Source organism: Pan troglodytes, chromosome 2 (assembly GCF_028858775.2).
Source record: "Pan troglodytes isolate AG18354 chromosome 2, NHGRI_mPanTro3-v2.0_pri, whole genome shotgun sequence".
Classification (NCBI taxonomy): Eukaryota; Metazoa; Chordata; class Mammalia; order Primates; family Hominidae; genus Pan; species Pan troglodytes.
The window spans coordinates 60482151-60501803 of record NC_086015.1 but is presented as its reverse complement, the minus strand read 5'-3'; the positions used below and the strand labels follow the sequence as shown (position 1 = coordinate 60501803).

Sequence of the window (19653 nt, the reverse complement as noted above, 5' to 3'; positions counted from 1 at the left end):
TTGTCTCTCAGAGTCTGATTCCCTGAGCAGGAATCATTTAATATTTGAATTCCGGCGGGGCGCGGTGGCTCACGCCTGTAACGCCAGCACTTTGAGAAGCTTGAGGTCAGCGGATCATTTGAGGTCAGGAGTTCAAGACCAGCCTGGCCAAGATGGTGAAATCCCGTCTGTACTAAAAATACAAAAATTAGCTGGGCGTGGTGATGGACTCCTGTAATCCCAGCTGCTCAGGTGGCTGAAGCAGGGAATTGCTTGAACCCAGGAGGCAGAGGTTGCAGTGAGCTGAGATGGCACCACTGCACTCCAGCCTGGGAGAAAGAGCAAGACTCTGTCTCAAAAAAAAAAAAAAAAAAAAAAAAAATTGAATTCCTATCGGGGAGGAAAGAAGGAGCCATCCTCTAATCGCTGTACTAATTCTATGCCTCTGCGCACCCAAACATCCCATGGCTGGATTTGCTTTATTTGTCTGAGCTTCCCAGCAGGAGAAATTTAGATCTGGCCACCGAAATTGTTGGAAGCAGACTCATCAGGACAGGAAGGAAATGACTGCTCTATCCCTGCAAATTGACTACTCAGTGAAAGAGACCAAGTTTAAAGATGCCCATGGCTATCCCAGTACCCTCCCTAATATAAAATGGCAGCAGCTGGGGCTCCAGACTTGTTGAGTGGAAGCTTTTTCCAATGAAAAACTTGTCCAAATCCTCTTGCTCATTACCTTGAGGTGTGTGTGTGTGTCTGCCTGTGTGCGCGCGTATCAACTCAGACATCATCTTTCTACCTTAAATTGGGACAATGCAAGCACATTTCAGGGCACAGAAGAGGCACCCAATGAATATGACGGATGCGATCTTTTCTCTTGTTCCCGTCTTTATCTTTCATTCTGTCCTTTCTTTGGAGGAACAATAAAGTAAAGATCTTATGAAATTCTTTCAACCTCCCAAGGAACATTAAAGCTGATGGACGGTGCCAGGGTATGGTAACCACGACCCCCTACTCCAATGCTTAACTTAAAAGATAAGTGCCATCCCTGCCCCTGTCACCAAAGCCACCTGACAAGTTCCCGGTGTGCCTGGCAGCTTTTGGAGGGAGGTACCCGGGAAGGGGCGTCGGGGATGGAAGACTGGGGACAGGTGCTTCGCGCCGCGGCCTGCCGGGAGGAGGCGCTGCGAAGACCCCCGCCCATGCCGGGCGCTTTCTGCTGCCCCCAGCGGAGGCGCCCGGGCCCCAGCCCCGTCCCCGCTAGCGGCTCCTCGGGAATGCTGGGAATGTGAGTCAGGGCCTCTGCGAGCGGGCGAGCGTGCCGGCCGGCCGGGTGGGGGCAGCGCCGCGCGAGCGCGCGTCTCGGGACTGCGGCGGGTGCCGCCCCCTCGGCCGCCGGCCCCGCCCGGCCCCGCGCCTGGCCCTGGCCCTCCGAGCAGTGTCCTCCTCCTTCCCTTCTTTCCTCCCTCCCTGTTCCCCGCCCCGCTTCTCCTCCTCTTCCTCCGCCTCCCGCTCCTGCTCGCTCGGTCTCCGGCTCCGGCGCCGGCTCCTGCTCCTCCTGGCCGCCCGGGGCCAAGGCGACGAGAGGTTGTAAAAATCCATGTGGGACGGCCCCGGGGCGAGCATCGGAAAGGTGAGACGCCGACGCCGGGGCCGGGGCCGCCTGGTGCCCGGCTCCCTCGGGGCGCCCGTGCCCGGGCATCCCTCGTGCCGGGTCCCCCTCGCTCGTGGGGAGCTGCAATGCGTTATCGTGGGGAGCCTAGGGGTGAACCATCCGCCTCCTACGGGGCTTTCTCGGGCGGGGGGAGGGATGGGGCGGCCTAAGGGAGGATTTGCCCTGATGTATAAACCCCCGGATTGGAACAAGTGCACGGTTTCCTCCAGCGCGCGGGCGCCGCTCGCTAGCCCCGGCTGCCCGGGCCACCTCCCGCAGTCCCTCTCCGGCAGCCACCCTCACTGCCATCGCCTTTCTTCTCTCAGATCCCCCTCTTCTGCCTGGCGTCCCCTCTTGCCTCGAGGGGTGGGGTGTTCGCGGGGTCGGGGGTCTTGAGCAATCCTAAGCAGAACAAAGTGGAGAAAGGTGGAGCCCCCGCCCGGGGGTGGGGTGGCTGGCCGCCTGGGTGGGTTCAGAGGGGAGCATATTTTTTTTAAAAAAACCCGTGTCAGGGAAAATGAAGCCGATTTATCGGGGAGGGCTAGGGGATGGTGTATGAAAAGGAATACGATGTGAAATTGAACTGAACGGCATCCCTTCTCTCCTCCTCCCCATCTCCTAATTATACAAAAAAAGGGATACTTACGAAGGTGTACCTAATTAAAAAAAATACCGTACGAGCCTTTGAAAGATCATCTTAGGACAGTGAAGATTAAGAGCTGCTTTGGTTCGGGGTAATAAAATAGCGCTCGTAAACTCTCCGTTCGGCCCTGCCTTATTTATTTTGTACTTAAGGGTCTCTGTTCTCCTTGCCGGAGAGGGAGGGTCCGCTCTTTTAGGAGTGGATCGATTTTAGGCGGCTACCTGCCTTTGCTGTATGAAAGGCAATTTACTCCCCGAGCGGTGAATTGTCGGGTCCCTCTGTGATTGACAGCCACACCTGCCACTTACGTGGGTAGAATGGGGACCGGTGGAACCCAAAGAACCAATCAATGCTCGGGAGAGGAGGGCAGCTCCCACTTGTCATGGTTAGTTTCCTGGTTGGCTCTTTAAATCAGTGATTTTACTTAACCATTGGTTTCCACCTGGTATGGGGATACAGCTGTGAGAGGCAGACAAGCGGGAAGAAAAGTCTTTGAAAATGGACTTTTAGAAGCAAGTATATTTGACCTGTGTTTCCTTGTCCTCCCCATCCCTTACCCACCACCCCCCGATTATTAGTTGTAGTAGTTGCGGATGCCGAGGCCACTGGCTTAAAAATGAAAATGAATCTGTGTAAAGAAGGAATTGGGGGAGGGGGTGTTAGAATTGCCCACCTATTTCTCCAGAATTGCAGTCTTTATAAGAGACAACATGTACCGTTGAGCTATCCGGGAAAAGGGTGTGGCACTTTGTCTCCTATGGTCACCCTTGTCCTTGTAAAGTCACATTGTTTCTTAGTATACAGTACTTGGGGCTTGGCTGTACTGGATGGATTTATAAGGTATTTTTGGAGCCGGCAAACGTTCTTTAGGGGGAGTCACATGAATAGAAGGGATTCTTTTAGTTCTGACAGTTAACTCAACTTCTGGAAGTGAGGGCTGCCTTGTTCTCTTTTGCAGAATGTCAGTTCGGTGGTGGTGGGGTCAAGCCATTTTCTTTCCGGGGAGTAGTAGAGTTTGCCTTTTTCTCATGTAAGCCATCTTGTCTGTTTGCTTCTGTGCTTTAATAAAATACTTGTACAGTTTTGGCAGGGAGGGGTGTGGAAGGTGATGGTGTCATGGTTTTCACCAGCAAGACTTCCACGGGTGGATGAATCATGGGTGAAGGACCAGATCCATCTCAACTCACTACTAGTGAAAGCCTGATTTTTCAACACCCTTCTCCCTGAATTCATCAGAAAAATTACTGATTGATCCAAAGAGCTGTCACTTTATAGAAGTTGTACCTGGATGTGAACATAATTCTGTGAATTAAGCATTTCATAAACAGACTGTGAGCCAGAATATACTGATTAGAATGGTTTTCATGTAGAAGCCGGGTTTGTCAAAGCAGTATTATTACTATTACTATCATCATCATTGTTATTGCATAGGCAAGCACTTTGTTGAGTACTTTATATGCATTATCTTTTTTAAACCTTGTGGAGCCCCTGTGAGGTAGGTACTATTCTTACGCCCAAATTATAGATGAGTAACTAGAAGGAATTCAGTATCTTGCCACAGTTTAGTATGAAAGCAAGAACCTGAGCCCGGGTTTGTCTTACCCAGAGCCCATGACCTTGGCCATGGCCTTGACTTCAAATTTTGGTTGTGTAGTCTGCATGTGTCCAGTCTGAAGTGTGGGTTCTCCCAGCATACGTAGAGCTAACCATTTTAAGAGTCCACTGTGATTGTGACAGTCCTTTTATCAGCCTGTTTTGCCTTTGCATTTGAAGGCTGTGGCATGGGCCAATAGGCAAATTTAGTAACTCTGTTTATTATATATTTCCAGTAGAAACATAATAAAATATAAAAAATTAACATATAATAAAATAAAAATTTTGGCTCGATAAAAATTTAGTTCCAAACTTAATGATGATGACTTAAAAGAAGGTAAAACAAAACAAAATTCACACTCTTCCATTTTTCTTGACACCTTAAATTTCCAATTAGAGTTTTAAATAGATCTTGGTTGAATAAATGCTCTTAACATCCTTCAGTTGTCTCCCCACCAAGGGATTAGGGTTTTATTTTCTTTGTTATTTACAGAGAACCTTTTCCATTAGTGATTAGGTATAATGATATTTAAAATTATTCTTTTGTAATAGCATGACCGTCTTGTTTTATTTTATTTTTTATTGTTTTTTGAAATGGAGTCTTGCTCTGTCACCAGGCTGGAGTGCAGTGGCGTGATCTTGGCTCACTGCAGTCTCTGCCTCCCGGGTTCAAGTGATTCTCCTGCCTCAGCCTCCCAAGTAGCTGGGATTACAGGTGCCCGCCACCATGCCTCTCTAATTTTTGTATTTTTAGTACAGACTGGGTTTCACCATGTTGGCCAGGCTGGTCTTGAACTCCTGACCTCAGGTGATCCTCCTGCCTTGGCCTCCCAAAGTGCTGGCATTACAGGTGTGAACCACTGTGACCGGCCCCTCTTGTTTTGTTATGTTGGAAAAGCTGCAAGATGTAAGCCTTATCAGTCTCTTCCCATTGGTGAAACTTAGTGGTGAAGGTTTGCCAAAACAGGTATCCTGAAAAATAAGGTGAATGGTATTGCAGTCCACAAATTTACCTAAAGAGTCTTTGACTTTGGTTAGGTTGACTTTTGTACAATCTGCATTTGCTTGTTTTACTAGGACACCCTCTAGCCTTTTTTTTTTTTCTTTTTTCTTTTTTTAAAATCCTCTAACCAGTTAACATTTTAGCTGGTCCGTGGAGCATCTACTTGCCAGCCAACAGTTTCAGTTTCAGCAATGTTTACACTATTCCTTTATATTTTATTGTGATTTTCTTAGTTTAGAAAGATAGGATGAATGGAAAGCACAGAAAAGCACCAATATTCATGGTAATGTAGATCTCATAAATTTAAAATAGTTGATCCAAAGGTAGAACTCACTGGATGTACAAAACATGGAGACTCTACAACCTCTTCTTTTTATGTGAAGAAAAGGAACAAAATGAATGAAGATATAAGACATGCTAACATATATCAAATGATAAGATATATTAGTCAGCTTTGGCAGTGTAACAAAACTCCCTGACTTACAGCAACAGGTATTTATTTTCACACTCATGGGTCTTCCGGTTGACCGTGATTTGGCTGGTATAGGTTGGGCTCCTTGGGGTGGCTGTGCAGAGGCTGTGGGTTGGGTTCCAGTCTCCTCCACATGTGTCCTGGGGCCCAGGCTGAAGGGATGGCAGCTACTTGGGGCATGCTCTTCTCCTGGCAGATCACTGGAGCCAAGAGGCAAACTACACGAGCAAATGTCACTTTCACTAATAACCTGTTTTGGACAAAGCACTATTTTGGACAACACTTGTCTGTAAACGTAGACTCTGTTCACAGTAAGGGAGCGAATATTTGATGAACTATCATCCAGCTTCCAACAGCATGTAAAAATTATGGTTAGAGGATTTTCTAATTTTTTCTTTTTCTTGGGGAATGCAATTTTCATCCCCTCACTCCCATTGCTAGCTGTGTGACATGTAAACCTGGTCCTTAACTTCTGCATTTCAGGAATATTCTCTGTTTGATTTTAGAGGGCTGGCTATAAAACAGGTTTGTGTATACACATGAATTACTTAAATTATTAAGGCACTATTTATTAGAACCTACTGTGTTCCAAGAGACAATGTTCAGTGCAGTGGTGAACACAGTTTTTATCTGATGTGGGTCCTGCCACCATGAAACTTATCATTAGGAATAGGTGTAAGGAAGGACTTCTTGGATGCAATGGCATTTTCCTGGACCTTAAAGCAGGGAGAGAGTTGGAGATGCAGGTAGAGCAATGGATACCATAAAAATGTAGGGGCACACATGGATATAATGAGTTATTCCACTTGGCCAGAGAGTAAGAAAGGTGAATTACAACAACAATAATAATTATAACAGTAGTATTTATAGCTTAACTTCTATTGTGCAGTTAACAATGTGTTAGGCACTGTGCTTAGCACTTTCCATAAGATATTTAATATTGGGTAGGCTTGCTGGTTGCCTACCCAACATTCATTTTCTCCTTTCCAACTAAAAGAACCCCAATTTTGTCTGAGATGGAAATAAGCCCACCTCACCTTCCCAAGACTCCCTTGGACTTAGAGTGGCCATGAGAGTTGGGTCTGATAATGGCATAGGTGGAAGTTTTTGGGTGGAGGCTTTCCTGAAAATGTAGTGAGTGAGACACACGTGGGTGGTATACTCCAAGAACTTTTCAGCTCTTTAACTTCTTGCTGCTGAGATCATTGGTGCAATGCCTGGAGGGGCAGCAGCCAACTACAACAATGAAGATAAAGCCACGGTTTTTGTTTTTTTTTGTTTGCTTTTGAGACAGGGCCTCACTCTGTCACCCAGGCTGGAGTGCAGTGGCACCGATCTCAGCTCACTGCAGCCTTGACTTCCCCGGCTCAAGTGATTCTCCCACCTCAGTCTTCCCAGTAGCTGGAACTACAGGTGCGCACTACCATGCCTGGCTGATTTTTGTATACTTTTGTAAAGATGAGATTTCCCCATGTTGCCCAGGCTGGTCTTGAACTCCTGAGCTCAAGTGATCTGCCTGCCTTGGCCTCCCAAACTGCTGGGATTAGAGGTGTGAGCCACCGTGCCCAGCCAAAATCGTGTCTTACAAATGGCAAAGCTGGAGCCTGGAAGGATCTTGGTCTTGGTGACATCGTTCATTCATAGTACCAGCTTAGACTGCCTTCCTCTGTAGTTCTTATTGCATAAAACTAAAAAGCTCTTTACTTGTAAGCCACTGCTTATTACTTGCAGCCGCACATACTCCTCACTGATACATACCTTCTCAAGAAAACCCTCAAAGTAGGTGCTATCACCTATTTTGCAGGTGAGAACATTAAAACTTAGAGGGGTTAAGGACTTGCCCAACCAGTAAGTAGAAGCATTGGGGGTTCAAAACAACATCATTTTGACTTTCAGGATCATCATCTTGCCTCTGGCTGTGCAGGACAAGTACCATAGTGGAGATAATGTTGGAAAATTAGGCTGGATTAAGATTTAGGAGGCATCTGGATTCCTGGTTGAAATATTTGAGTTTGATTTCATGGGCTAGTGAGTATAAAGCCATTGAAAAAGACAGAGACCGGAGGTTGGGAGACTACTGAGGCTTGAGTGCATGACATACATGCTTTAGTACAAGTGAAGGTGGAGGGAAAACTGGGCATGAAACAGAGCTGGGGACATGAGAAGATAATGGAATTGAGTGAACCCAAATCATAGTTGCTGTTAACCTATGATCATCTGAGAGCAAAATGAAAGTCTCCTGAAGGCTAGTATTCACTTCTACTGATGGCTTCACATTTGCCCAGAAGTAAGAATGAGTAATGTAGAGAATTGCTAATGAGATATGAATCACTATTTCATGCCATGGGGTGGGGTCTTCTACTCATTGTCAATACCATTTATTGAGCCCTTGACGACCTTGTATTAAATGACTTTGGTCTGGGTCTGGCTCCACTGTGCCAGTTCAAGGTAGCAGAGATGAAGGGTAAGGTCAGGAGGTGCTGCAGTGGTACATTAGATTCTGTCCATGGACTTATTTCTGCTAAACATTCTAGACCTTCCTTGAGGGGTAGATTGGGATTACTTTAACTGTCTGTGTCTCCTTTTTTTCTTCTCTTTACTTTTTAAATCTGTAAAATAAAGGATTTGGTTTACATTCATAGTTTTCAAATGTTTTTCAGCTGTTAAAACTTTTTGTTTCCTAAATAAAAATGTATCTGGACCCTCAGTATATTTATAGAAAGCAGAGCTGTTCTGGAAATTTAGGGTCCAGATTTATGTTGTATGAAGTGTCTTTATGTTGAGGCCACTGCTCTTAAATGACACCTACACACCCTTCCTGGTTCAGGATTATGTGAATCTTATAGCTGTTCAGATGTTTTATTTGTGCATCATCTTTAACAAATCCCTTTGTTATTCCACAGGTTGTGTCTTAATATCATCTGTGGTAGAGACTGTTAATGTTCCCCATAGCCACTTTTTCTTTCCTTCCAGGCATATGTTGGAGGTGGCTTGCATCACTTCCATGCTAGAATATTTGATTTCCAGTGTGAGAGCACCCAGTGCCCTCTTCTACTGCAATGATTACGGAAATGTGTGTTGAGATGGAGCCCTTCATCTGCCTGGGCCTTTCAGTCACTAAATGAACACAGCTTCCCGTCAACTGGAGTTGGACATATAGACCAAGAAGTAAACTTTGGTTGTTTTAAGCCATGAAGATTTTTGTGATTTTTGGTTTCTGCAGCACTTTTCTGCTTATCTTTACTGATACACCATCTTTGAGCACATCTGCTAAACTTTATGTAACTTACTTTTTGGGTGCCTTCTGGATTAACCTGAAGCCTGGCCAGCTTGTCCTTACTTTGTAGTTAGGAAAAGAGTGGGCTGGCATCTACATCCGCTGTCCGTGCTGGTCTCTGTGCTAATAGATTCTTTGAATTGAAAGCTTTATGCTCAATAACATTTGTTTTCATGTTTAAAAAGTTCCTGAAGACATATTGTATAGTGCACCTCACTGTTCTTTTAAAAAAAAAAAAAAAAGCCTTTATGCCATCTTGCTTTTTTTTTTTTTTTTTTGTATTTTTAGTAGAGACGGGGTTTCACCGTGTTAGCCAGGATGGTCTTGATCTCGTGACCCCGTGATCCGCCCCCCTCGGCCTCCCAAAGTGCTAGGATTACAGGCGTGAGCCACCACGCCAGGCCGCCATGTTGCTTTTTCAAGTATAGAATCTCTGTGGCTTAGAGAGGAATAATGACTATAAGTTACCATAACAATTGCTGTTATTAAGTAGTGATTGATTTGTGAAGTATTTATTGAGTATCTACTTTGTGTTAGGCACTGGGGGTACAGAGATGAACCACAGATAGTTCCTTACTACTTGGAGCTAATACTCCAGTTGGAAGTGATGGATACGTTTGCTCTGTTATATGAAGAGCACCATTTATTGAGCATTTACTATGTGGTAGGCACTGTGCTAGGTGCTTTATATTGCTCATTTCATATTACTTATACAGGTAAACGTATTATCCCATTTTATAGGTGAGGAAACTGAGACTCAAAGAATTTGATAAGTTCCATGAAGGCAGGAGCTTTGCCTTTGGCTGTATCCCTAGTGCCTAGATGTTCTGTAAGTATTTGTCAAATGATTGAAGGAACAGAAAAACTTGCTCAGAGTTAATGCTGTGGCAGAGCCAGAATTTGAATCCACCTCTGCCTTACTCTCAAGGCTGCTAAATTATCACTAGAGAAAGTAGAAACAATGAGTGGCCCCACAATTACAACAGAAACAACCAACAAGCCTTAACCATTGTCAATGCCAAAAGCACCAGGAGCTCTAAGCTGTCTCACTTTCACAGCCAGGGCCGAGCCTTCTTTGTGATTTTCTGCTCATTCTTTCAGCTGGGGAAGTCCAAGGCCACTACATCACTGACTTAATTGTTAATATAATTGGTTACCCTTCTCTTGGGCCAGTTCATCTGCTACTCCAGCCTAATTTCTTTAGCACTTGGCTGGCCAATTCCCAGGGTGTGCCTCAAAGTTCTGCTCTTAACCTCTTGGGCATTACTTCTCCACTTACATCTTCCAGATTTGTTGCTTTGAGGTTGCATTTCCTCTGTTCTTGAACTCATGTTGACTCTGCCAAGCAGAGTTCGCTTGGTCAGAGCCCAGGAATCTCTAGTTGCTGGCACCTAATCAGCACTCAACAAAATTAAAAAGAGAGAGAGCGCGTGTGCATGGAAGAAGAGAAGAAAATAAATAAAGGCAGGAAGAACTTTCAGGAAGGAACTAAGTGGTTATTTTTTCCTGGAAGTCAATGGTGAGATTATAGCCCCATTGGATGAAGAGTTGGAAGGGCAACTCTGAGATATACCTGAAAACCAAAGGCCAGCCGCAATGTTCATAGACATCTTATATCAGCAACTTAGTTTTGCTATGGTTTATTTTTCAGAGTCTACATTTTGCTCAGTTAATTATCCTGTGTGAGTGTGAGTGTGTGTGTGTGTATGTGTGTGTGTGTGTGTGTGTGTGTGTGTGGTCTGATAGCATTAGCTCTCTTTTCCTGTCTTAATACTTTCCACCCCTAAAGGTAGTTGTCATTCTGTGATTTCAGGGCATGAATGAGTTGCAGGCAGCAAAGTGCATTTACCCTAAATGCATTAGGAGCAAACTATTAATTCAAGGCAACTTCTTAATGGGTCAGAAGACAAGAGCTTGAATGGGAATTGAGCAATGTGACTGTTCTTTAAGAATATGCTCAGATCCTTATGCAAACCGTGAAAGATTTCTGCTAAATGGTATGACTAATTGCAGTAAGAAAGAGCAGGGTTTCCTATAAGAAATTGAACCTAGTTGTGCACTGTGGTTACCAATTCTTATGTGGCATATTTCTCTATAATAAGATAGGTGTGGTCAAGAGTTCATCCTCTATGGGCCTGAGGTGATTGAAGGTGGGTTTGGGGTCTGGGAGCTGCTCTGGCAGTGAGAGTTGAGCAGCTCTGCCAGATGTGAGGTTAGGGCGGTCCCATGATCACTAGTTATTTTCTCAGTGATACTGGTGGGCATCAAATTTCTACCAAGATGTCTTTCTTGTGCCTGGCTTGAGGCAGATTAGCCATGCTCCGTTTTGCCAGCCAGCTCCAGCTGTCATCACCTCGAGGAGCAGCCGTGGTTCAAGGGGCGGGTTCCGAGAGGAGCAGGGTTGTTGACTCTTTTTTTACATTCACATCTCAGGAGAGGATTTTTGATGTCTTTTCTTTTCTTCTGGTGATGTATGTTTTTCCTTCCCTGTAACATTCCCTCCTCCCCCTTCTTTGTTTCGCATTTTGACCCTTTATTCGTATTGTTCATGAAGCCTCTCCCTGACAGGAAGCAGGAGGTTGGGTAGTGAGTGGGATAACAGCGTGGCATTCGTATGGGCTCGTTGAAAATAGGTCCTGTTTGATGCTGGGTGGATAGAAAAGCACCTGGGTCTTAGTGGCTGCTGTTCATCAGGCTTGTGAGCGTGGAGCAGTTAGTTTGGGCACGCAAGGGGAATTCTTCACCTTTTTTGTTAAAGTTGAGAAATAACTCTCTTTTTATACGTGGGCTTTGAATGTATTCACGGGCCACCTTGAATTCACAACATGAATAGTTGCTTAGAATAACTTCAGAGCAGATTCTTTTGGATACAGAGACATAGCACTGACCTGGGGTCACAAGCCCTAAGTTCCCTTTCTGTCTTTGCCACTAGCTTTCTCCTTATTTGGGATCTCTGTTTCTCTATCATCTAGTCCAATTTGCTTCAAAGGCACTCTTCTAGATCTATTATATATATATATTTACAACAGATTCTTCATGCAAAGATTCAACTAAGTAATTATCATTTTATTAGTAATTTAACCTGGAAAACAGGAATGGCTGGTGTTCTTTCATAATAGATATTAGTAACAAAGAATTAAGCCATTCTGTTATGTAGTCATCGTAAAAGTGTATGCTTGCTTTGTGCCAGTCTTCTTCTGGGAATAGGGTGTGTACATGTCAAGAGGACCATAATAGAGCAGGTAATTTTGTAGGGGAGTTCAGGGATTGTAGTATCCAGTGGAGCACCAAACAAATAAGCAGGCAATAATGGATGCTCTTTGGGGGAACATCCAGGCTATCATGGAAGACTTAGGAGAGTCATGGATGAAGAATGAAGGAAGGCTTCCTGAAGAAAATAGCACCTAAAGTGTCACTGAAGGGTAAATGGAATTAGCCAGAGGAGGGAGGATTTGAAGGTACAAATAACAGGGGGAATAGCATGCACTAGGTCCAAAGGTAAGCGAGAGAATGGGAGATTCAGGGTTCACGGAGGTAAAGGTAGGTAGAACTGTAGAGCTGGAGTTTAGCTTGGCTCAGGATGAGGGACGGTGAGAGGAGCCAGAGAGTGTGACAGGGCATAAGACCCTGTGAGCCATTGAGGAGATGGGACTCAAGCTTAAAACTTCAAGAGATTTCAAGTAGGGGACGGATACGATCAAGGACTCTGAATTCTCTTTATTCTCCTTTTATTTCACTGTCATGGCAATAATTACCTACTTTTGATGCTTGTGGGAGTGTGGGACTTGACATTGGGAAGAGAGGGTGGCAAGATGACCTGAAGAACAATAGAAAGATTGATTATTATGGCTTTGGGACTCCTAGCAATGTCCATTCTGATTCATTGACCAAACACAATTTATGCAGCCTTAATAATTTTGAAAGACCATTTTCCAGTTGAGGAAAAATATCTGCTGGTGAAAGATCTGCAATGGGACTCCACATCACTTGTTGGTTTTGAGACTCTCTCCCAATATCACCTAGGACAAAGTTCATTTCAATAAATTTTAAGCAGAGCACAGAGAGTACACATTGTGTTTCAAAATCTTTGTACTTAATGGGCAGAATGAAACTGACTTCGTTAGATTAATTGAGGGAAATACTTGAAGTAATTCATAGCGTACAGCTTCTGAAAGTGGTCTGAGAAAGTTCATGAATGGAAATAGTTTCATTATTCCTGAAATGTACAAGATTGGGAGTTATGGGCTAGAACACTATTCAATACCCCGTGCATAGTGGCTGCCTCTGACTTTACTTCGATATGATTTACACTTTTGTACATTATACAGTAACACTGTTAAATTGCCTTTCATACATTAATCTTCTGTGCTGTAGCTTATGAACCACCATTCTGAGCTACTGTACCATGACTTTACCTGCCGACAAGTAGTTTTAGTTCATCAGCATCACCATATTTGTACAACAGTTTGTGCAATCACCTGAATATTTCTTGAATTTTGTCATTAATTTATAAGTGGAAAATGGAAAACTGTAGGCAATAATATAGGGAGAAGTATTTAGCTCATAATGTAATTGAGCCAAACATTGAAACCATTAGGCATGCCCAATATGGCTAGTGGTTAGCTTTAGTCAGATGCTTTGAACTTAAGTTGGCCAACTATTTATAGTTGTGAGTGAAGTTAAAGGCCATGTATGTATGAAATGTTGGAAAAAAGCTTTAGGGATTATATTAAAGAGCAAGATGGAATTTGGGATTTTATCATTTATTTGTTTTGGGGAACAGAGCTTCCCTTTTTAACATGTAAGTAAGTCAAGGTAAGTTTTGTTTGTTCAGCTCTTTAAAAAGTACATATTCAGAAAGGTGTTTTCTACAAAAGCAAGAGACAGAAATTGGATTTCTCATCAGTCTTATTTACGAGTCCACCAGAGTATGTAACCTAATCCTTTGGTTTGCTAGTCAGAATAGGTGATTATTGTGATAAAATCTCTGTGTATTTTGGCAAACAAGTAACGAGAAATCAAAGCAAAATAAAATGGCATTTGGCAAAGGATTCACCTCAATGGGAATTTCATGATCCCATGGTTTCATTTGTTAAAATGATGCGCTGTGGAACTAGAAAAAGACTAAATGAATCCTAGTCTTTGCCATAAACCTTAGGAGGGTACATTTGTAGCCAAAGAGAGAAAGGGATACGCATAAAATTTACCAGATCAAAGTTGTTTACAATTGACCCCACAGCCCTCTAATTCCCTAGGTCAGGAGGGAGTGGTGGTTATCTGTCTGTCCTGGGGGGGTCTGCTTGCTATCTGGGGAGCTTATCTAACTTTTTTTGTGGGCTCAGCCCACCTCTAGGCAAAAGATTGAGCTGGATACAAAATTCCAGTTCTTTCTAATACCTCTTGTGGTTGGTTGAATGATGAGTGCTAAGTCATGAGAGATGTTATTTAAATAGAAGATGGGAAAGAATTGGCTCTTAGATTTTTTTAGTCTCTTCCTGAAACTGAGAGACGTAGTTTATCTTCTATAAAAAAGGTGGATAATTGTTAGACCAGAAATTCAAGAAGATCATATTAAGTATCTACTATGAGTCAGGCACTGTGCTAAGCACTTTGAAGAATTATCTCGTTTAATCTTCACAATAACTTCATGATCTAACTATTATTTTTATTGATAAGGAAAGTAATGTTTAGAGAAATTAAGAAACTTGCCTTGGTGTCTTAGTTGACTTTCCCACAGAAGCAGACCCTGAGACAAATAGTTACTTGGGACGTACAGGGGTCACTAGTGAGTGAATGAGGATATGAGACAGGGAAGTGAAGGCAGCCAATAGATGGCGCATTGTTAAGCGAGTTGTGCAATGGCAACTAGTGTTTAATCCCATAAGGAAATTGTAGAGATAGTGTAAAACACCTGCCTTAGGGTATTTTTACACAAAGGCTAGGAGAGTAGGGATGTCTCACCACTAGTTCATGTCAGTTGTTTTCTTTTCTTTTCTTTTTTTAAAATTTATTTTAATTATTTTTATTTTTTTACTGTGGTAAAATATACATAACATAAAATTTACCATTGTAACCATTTTAAAGTGCACAGTTTGGTGTACTAAGTATATTTGCAATGTTGTACAGCCATCACCACCATCAATCTCCAGAGCTTTCTCATCATCCCATACTGAAACTAGGTACTAATTAAACAATAACTCCACATTCCCCCAGCCCCTGGAAACCACCATTATACTTTCTGTCTCTATGAATTTGACTATTCTAGGTACCTCATATAAATGATATCCGACAATATTTGAGCTTTTGTGGCTGGTTTATTTCACTTAGCATAATGTTTTCAAAGTTCATGTTGTAGCATGTATCAGAATTTCATTTCCTTTGGTTTTTTTTTTTTTTTTTTTTTTTTTTTTTTTTTTTGAGACAGAGTCTCACTCCGTTGCCCAAGTGGGAGTGCAGTGACAGAGTCTTGGCTCACTGCAACCTCTCAACCTCTGCCTCCTGGGTTCACATGATCCTCGTGCCTCAGCCTCCCAAGTAGCTAGGACTACAGGTGCATGCCAACATGCCCGGCTAATTTTTGTATTTTTTAGTAAAGATGGGGTTTTGCCATGTTGGCCATGCTGGTCTTGAACTCCTGGCCTCATATAATCCACCCACCTTGGCCTCCTCATTTCTTTTTTAAGGATGAATAATATTCCATTTTATGTGTATACTTCATTTTCTTTATGCATTCAACGTCAGTGGACATTTCGGTTGTTTTCACCTTTTGGCTATCATGAATAATGCGGTTGTGAATACTGTTGTATAAATAGCTGTCAGATTTTTTTTTAAGGGTGGTTAACCCTGGGACTTCTACACCCTGCAAGGGAAGACTAGCTTATCCAGGTTTAAAAGATACTCTTAGGCAGAGATTCTGATATTGGCAGTGCCTTTGGGGCACTCTAAAATGTTCAGGTCAGAGGGACATCGATAGGCACTTAGAGCATCTGCTTGCAAGATCTTAACCTAAGTAAGTGGAGAAACTGGAATTTGGACACTTCAGAGCCCATGCTTTAAACTGCTCTACACTGAGTTGCCTTTTAATTGCAAGTGTAAACTAGTGCTGAGATATGAAGATGAAGAAGACATAGTTCTTGCCTTTAAGGAAGGTACAGGGTTGAATCATCTGTTTTGCAAAAGGTTCAAGTGAAGACAGGGTCATCAGTTGGTGCAATCTGTAAGTCACACAGCCATTATAAGATGGAATCACAGATAGCAGGAGGTGGGTGCATGTGTTGCCTTTCCTTTGGTGTGGAGGCATGCTTGGGTCAGTTACAGCTAGATTCTTCCTAGGGCTGTGCTCCAGGACAGGCACTCACACGTGTACTGATCATACGAGGTCCAGCCCACACCCATTGATGCTCGCTGGCATTCACTATTTGGATTGTTTGTACAACTATGTCACCTCCTAGCAGGATTTATCCTCCTTTCGGCTTTTCCAGTGATTGCCTTCGTCTCAATGTCCAAGCACCAGGAGCAGCTATTTGTCAGTAAAGAAATCAGTGGTCAGGAATGATAAAGAGAATACATTTGGAGGCAATTAAAATAGTTGGTTGTATGCATCTGTATCTGAAAACAAATTATTTACAAATGATTTGCATCTATCTGGAGACCTAACAGAAGATATTCTGTCCCTGAATGGATGATATTTCCTAGTTTGGTAATCTGCAGAGGAAGAAAGAAATGAGAGATAAATCAGTGAGAAAGCACTGTCCTATATTTTAATCTAAATGTTACATATTTTGTTTTAGCACTGTATTTGTGGTAGCTGGGTTTATTAGTCAGATATTGCTGGGTTGTGCTGGGCTAACAAAGGACCTCCAAATCTCAGTGGCTTCTTTCTCTCAGGAGTTGTCTGTGATTCTGCTCCATGTTATCTTTATTCTGGGACACAGGCTGAAGGAGCCTTTCTTGGACAGCCTATTCTCATGGTAGAGAAGAAAAAACAATGGTTTACCCACAAGAGGGCTCTGATAGCTACTGTTTGGTTATGGCATTTGTTACTTCTGCTTACATTTCATTGGCCAAAACAAGTCATACGGCCAAGCCAGATGTCATTGGAGCAGGAAAGATTATCTTCCCACAGGAAGGAGACTGTAGGGATGGGCAGGCTAGGGGGATGGTGAATATGTTGAACACATGATGCAATTTAATGCATGGGCTAAAGTTTTACTTGCATGTGCAGAGTTTTTTTTTTTTTTGGCAACCTTTTTAATCAACTACTTTTTTAAGACCCATTGCCAGATGTTTAATGCTGTTATTTCTATTTTACTCATGAGGAAGAAAGGGTCTAATGTAAGAAAACAACACAATGAGCCTGTGGTCAATATTGATGATGATGAGGATTGTACTGAGTATTTACTAAGCCTCAGGCACTGTGCTAAGTACTTCTGCCTTCTCTGATTTAATCATTACTCACCTTATTTTTGTGAAGTAGCTATTGTTACACTTGAGGCCATTGTTACTCAGATACTTACTGAGGCTCAGAGAGGTTTGCTAACTTGCTCAAGGTTAAACAGATAATAAATGTGAGATTCAGGTCTCAAATCCAGTGTATGCTTAATCACTTAACCAAGGTTTCTCAGACTTAGATGATATCTTTTTTAATGAAAATAATTTCTCGTAGCACCCCAGGGTTGGCTTAAATTATTATTATGTAATGATACTTTAAATTGTATAAACATAAAGCTGGTGAGTTTTATTTTTAAGCTCTTACACCTTTTTAAAACCTAAATCAATTTAGAAATAGAGTATATGTCATATGACATTACTAATTCAAATTCATAACATTAATTTAACTGCATTAACTAAATTGCTGCTTATAATTAGAATGTGATGCTGACTATTCTGGACAGGTTCTTTGGCATCATCTGGTCTACCCTGCTGTGCACTGGGTGATGATTCAATTTTCCCACCATATTCACAATACTCAACTGCTGTGAAACTTTCATTCATTCTGAGGAACTTGACAATCCTTACCTTTCACCCAGTGAGAACACATCCTTTAGATCCCCAAGACCATCTTATTTCCTTTCACATTGACTCAGTGATTCCTTAGGGTACAGCTTGATATTCAAAGTCAATGGGCATGGCGCTGTGCTGATCAAGAATATCCTTACATTATTTGTTTTCAGATTTCTGAAATAAAAACAAGCCTTAAATTCTCATGAGATTTGCAGATTCTTTCATATGCATAACTATGGATCTGACTTCCCTCCTTAGTTCTTGTCCAGGTTAAAAAACTGGATTTTCCCTGTCTGTTACTACACTCTTCTTTCCATAGGACTCTCTCCATCTGAGACCACACTCTATCACTCCCAGAAAGGCCCTCATCTGTTTCTGGTGTTCACAGCAACTGGCAGCCTTGAACAACGATTAGAGTTGTTAATGTGAACCTGAGTAAAGAGGCTGTGACCCCCTTTTAAATGGAAGGCTTTGGACCTCTAGCATGTCAGAAACCACATTACAGATTTGTTCTCCAGAAGTATTTGTTGAATAGATCCGAATTATGTCCTATAATTTCCCTTTTTATTTATTTTTATGTTAGATAAGCCTACCATTATCCATTCATAGACAAGAGATTTGACTCAATTACTTGATGATTTACTTACTGCACTTACTGACTCTCATTTACTCTAATTTCCATTGTTAAAGGGGTTTCTGTATACCATTCAGCACCCTGAACTTGATCCTTGTTAAAGCCTCCAATGTGACTCTTCCATGGTTATCAGTCATATTTTTGAGAGACCTCAGAGTTAGGATGTAACGTTTATTCTTTCTCTTCTTTCCAGAATACATAGATGAGTGCTTGTCTCCATAATTTGCCCATTGGAGCCATTCCTCATCCCTCGTTGATTGTGGTCTTTTTTTTTTTTAATAGCTTACAATCTTTGCTAAAATTTTTCCTCACGTATGTGATTATGCCTATATTCTTTTCTAGTAAAAAGCTATTTACACATAATCCTTATGCCATTATAAATGTAGCAAAATTTTGTGTGATTGGATTTTTAGGGCCAAGGGGGCAGAGTTTTTATTCTATCTCTCTATCATTTTCTCAGAAACATCTGTTAGTTGACAGATAGAAGATTTTTTAGTGTAAGACCCAATAATTCCTGAATATTCTTTTTTTAAGTATACTATAACTGAAGCTTTGCCAATTGACATTTTACATTTGCAGATGAAAGGAAATGCACAGATGTTTAAAAAACGAATCTGAAAACCTTATTTATTCTTTCAGTGCAACTACTTAATTTGTTACATTTATGAGACTTTATGGGGCAATGAATAATGTTGTTATAATCAGCATATTTTATTAAACGTCGCTTATTTTAATTTTATTTAACATCTCAAATTATTTCTTAATTTTACTGTTTATTGTTTGGGATTTTGCCATTTTTAAAATTTATTTAGTTTTTAGAGATAAGGTCTCTCTGTGTCACTCAGGCTGGAGCGCAATGGCGTGATCATAGCTCCCTGCTGCCTTGAACTCCTGGACTCAAGCTACTCTCCTGCCTCAGCCTCCCAAGTAGCTAGGACTACAACTGCACACCACCACACCTGACTAATTTATTTTTGAATTTTTTGTAGAGATGGGGTGTCGTCATGTTGCCCAGGCTGGTCTCAAACTCCTGGCCTCAAGTGATCCTCCCACCTTGGTCTCCCAAAATGCTGAGATTATAGGCATGAGCTTACCACACCTGGCTGTTTTGCTATATTTTTAACTTGTGGATTTAGCTGTGTACTAGATAATAGTCTATTACTTTAACAAAATTTTTAGGGGTTTCAGATGCTTAATTTAACACTTTGAAATAAGTTGATGGAGTCTGAAATTTAAATAATGGAAATGGTTAATGGAAAGAACAGTTAACTAATATTTGGGCATGCAGAGCACTTGCTTTGTAGTATGGAAGACAGTCAGCCTCTTGACTCAAGTACCTTGCCATAAAACATGAGCCAAGGCAGCTGAACATGTAATCATGCTAAATCTACACAT

At 42.1% G+C, this 19653-nt stretch overlaps 1 protein-coding gene across 16 annotated transcripts in view; it reads left to right on the top strand.

Annotated features, from left to right (window-relative positions):
- Positions 1–1362: 1362 nt before the first annotated feature.
- Positions 1363–19653, top strand: part of ERC2 (ELKS/RAB6-interacting/CAST family member 2) — a 965515-nt gene continuing 947224 nt past the window's right edge. For 8 of the 16 annotated variants that reach the window (XR_010155615.1, XR_010155616.1, XM_016941334.3 and 5 more), the window contains exon 1: positions 1364–1612. The gene's annotated coding sequence lies outside the window, so the exon portion shown is untranslated. Of the gene's footprint in view, positions 1613–19653 lie in introns of all 16 variants that reach the window. The other 8 variants (XR_008546979.2, XR_008546980.1, XM_016941331.3 and 5 more) reach the window with 3 other exon arrangements.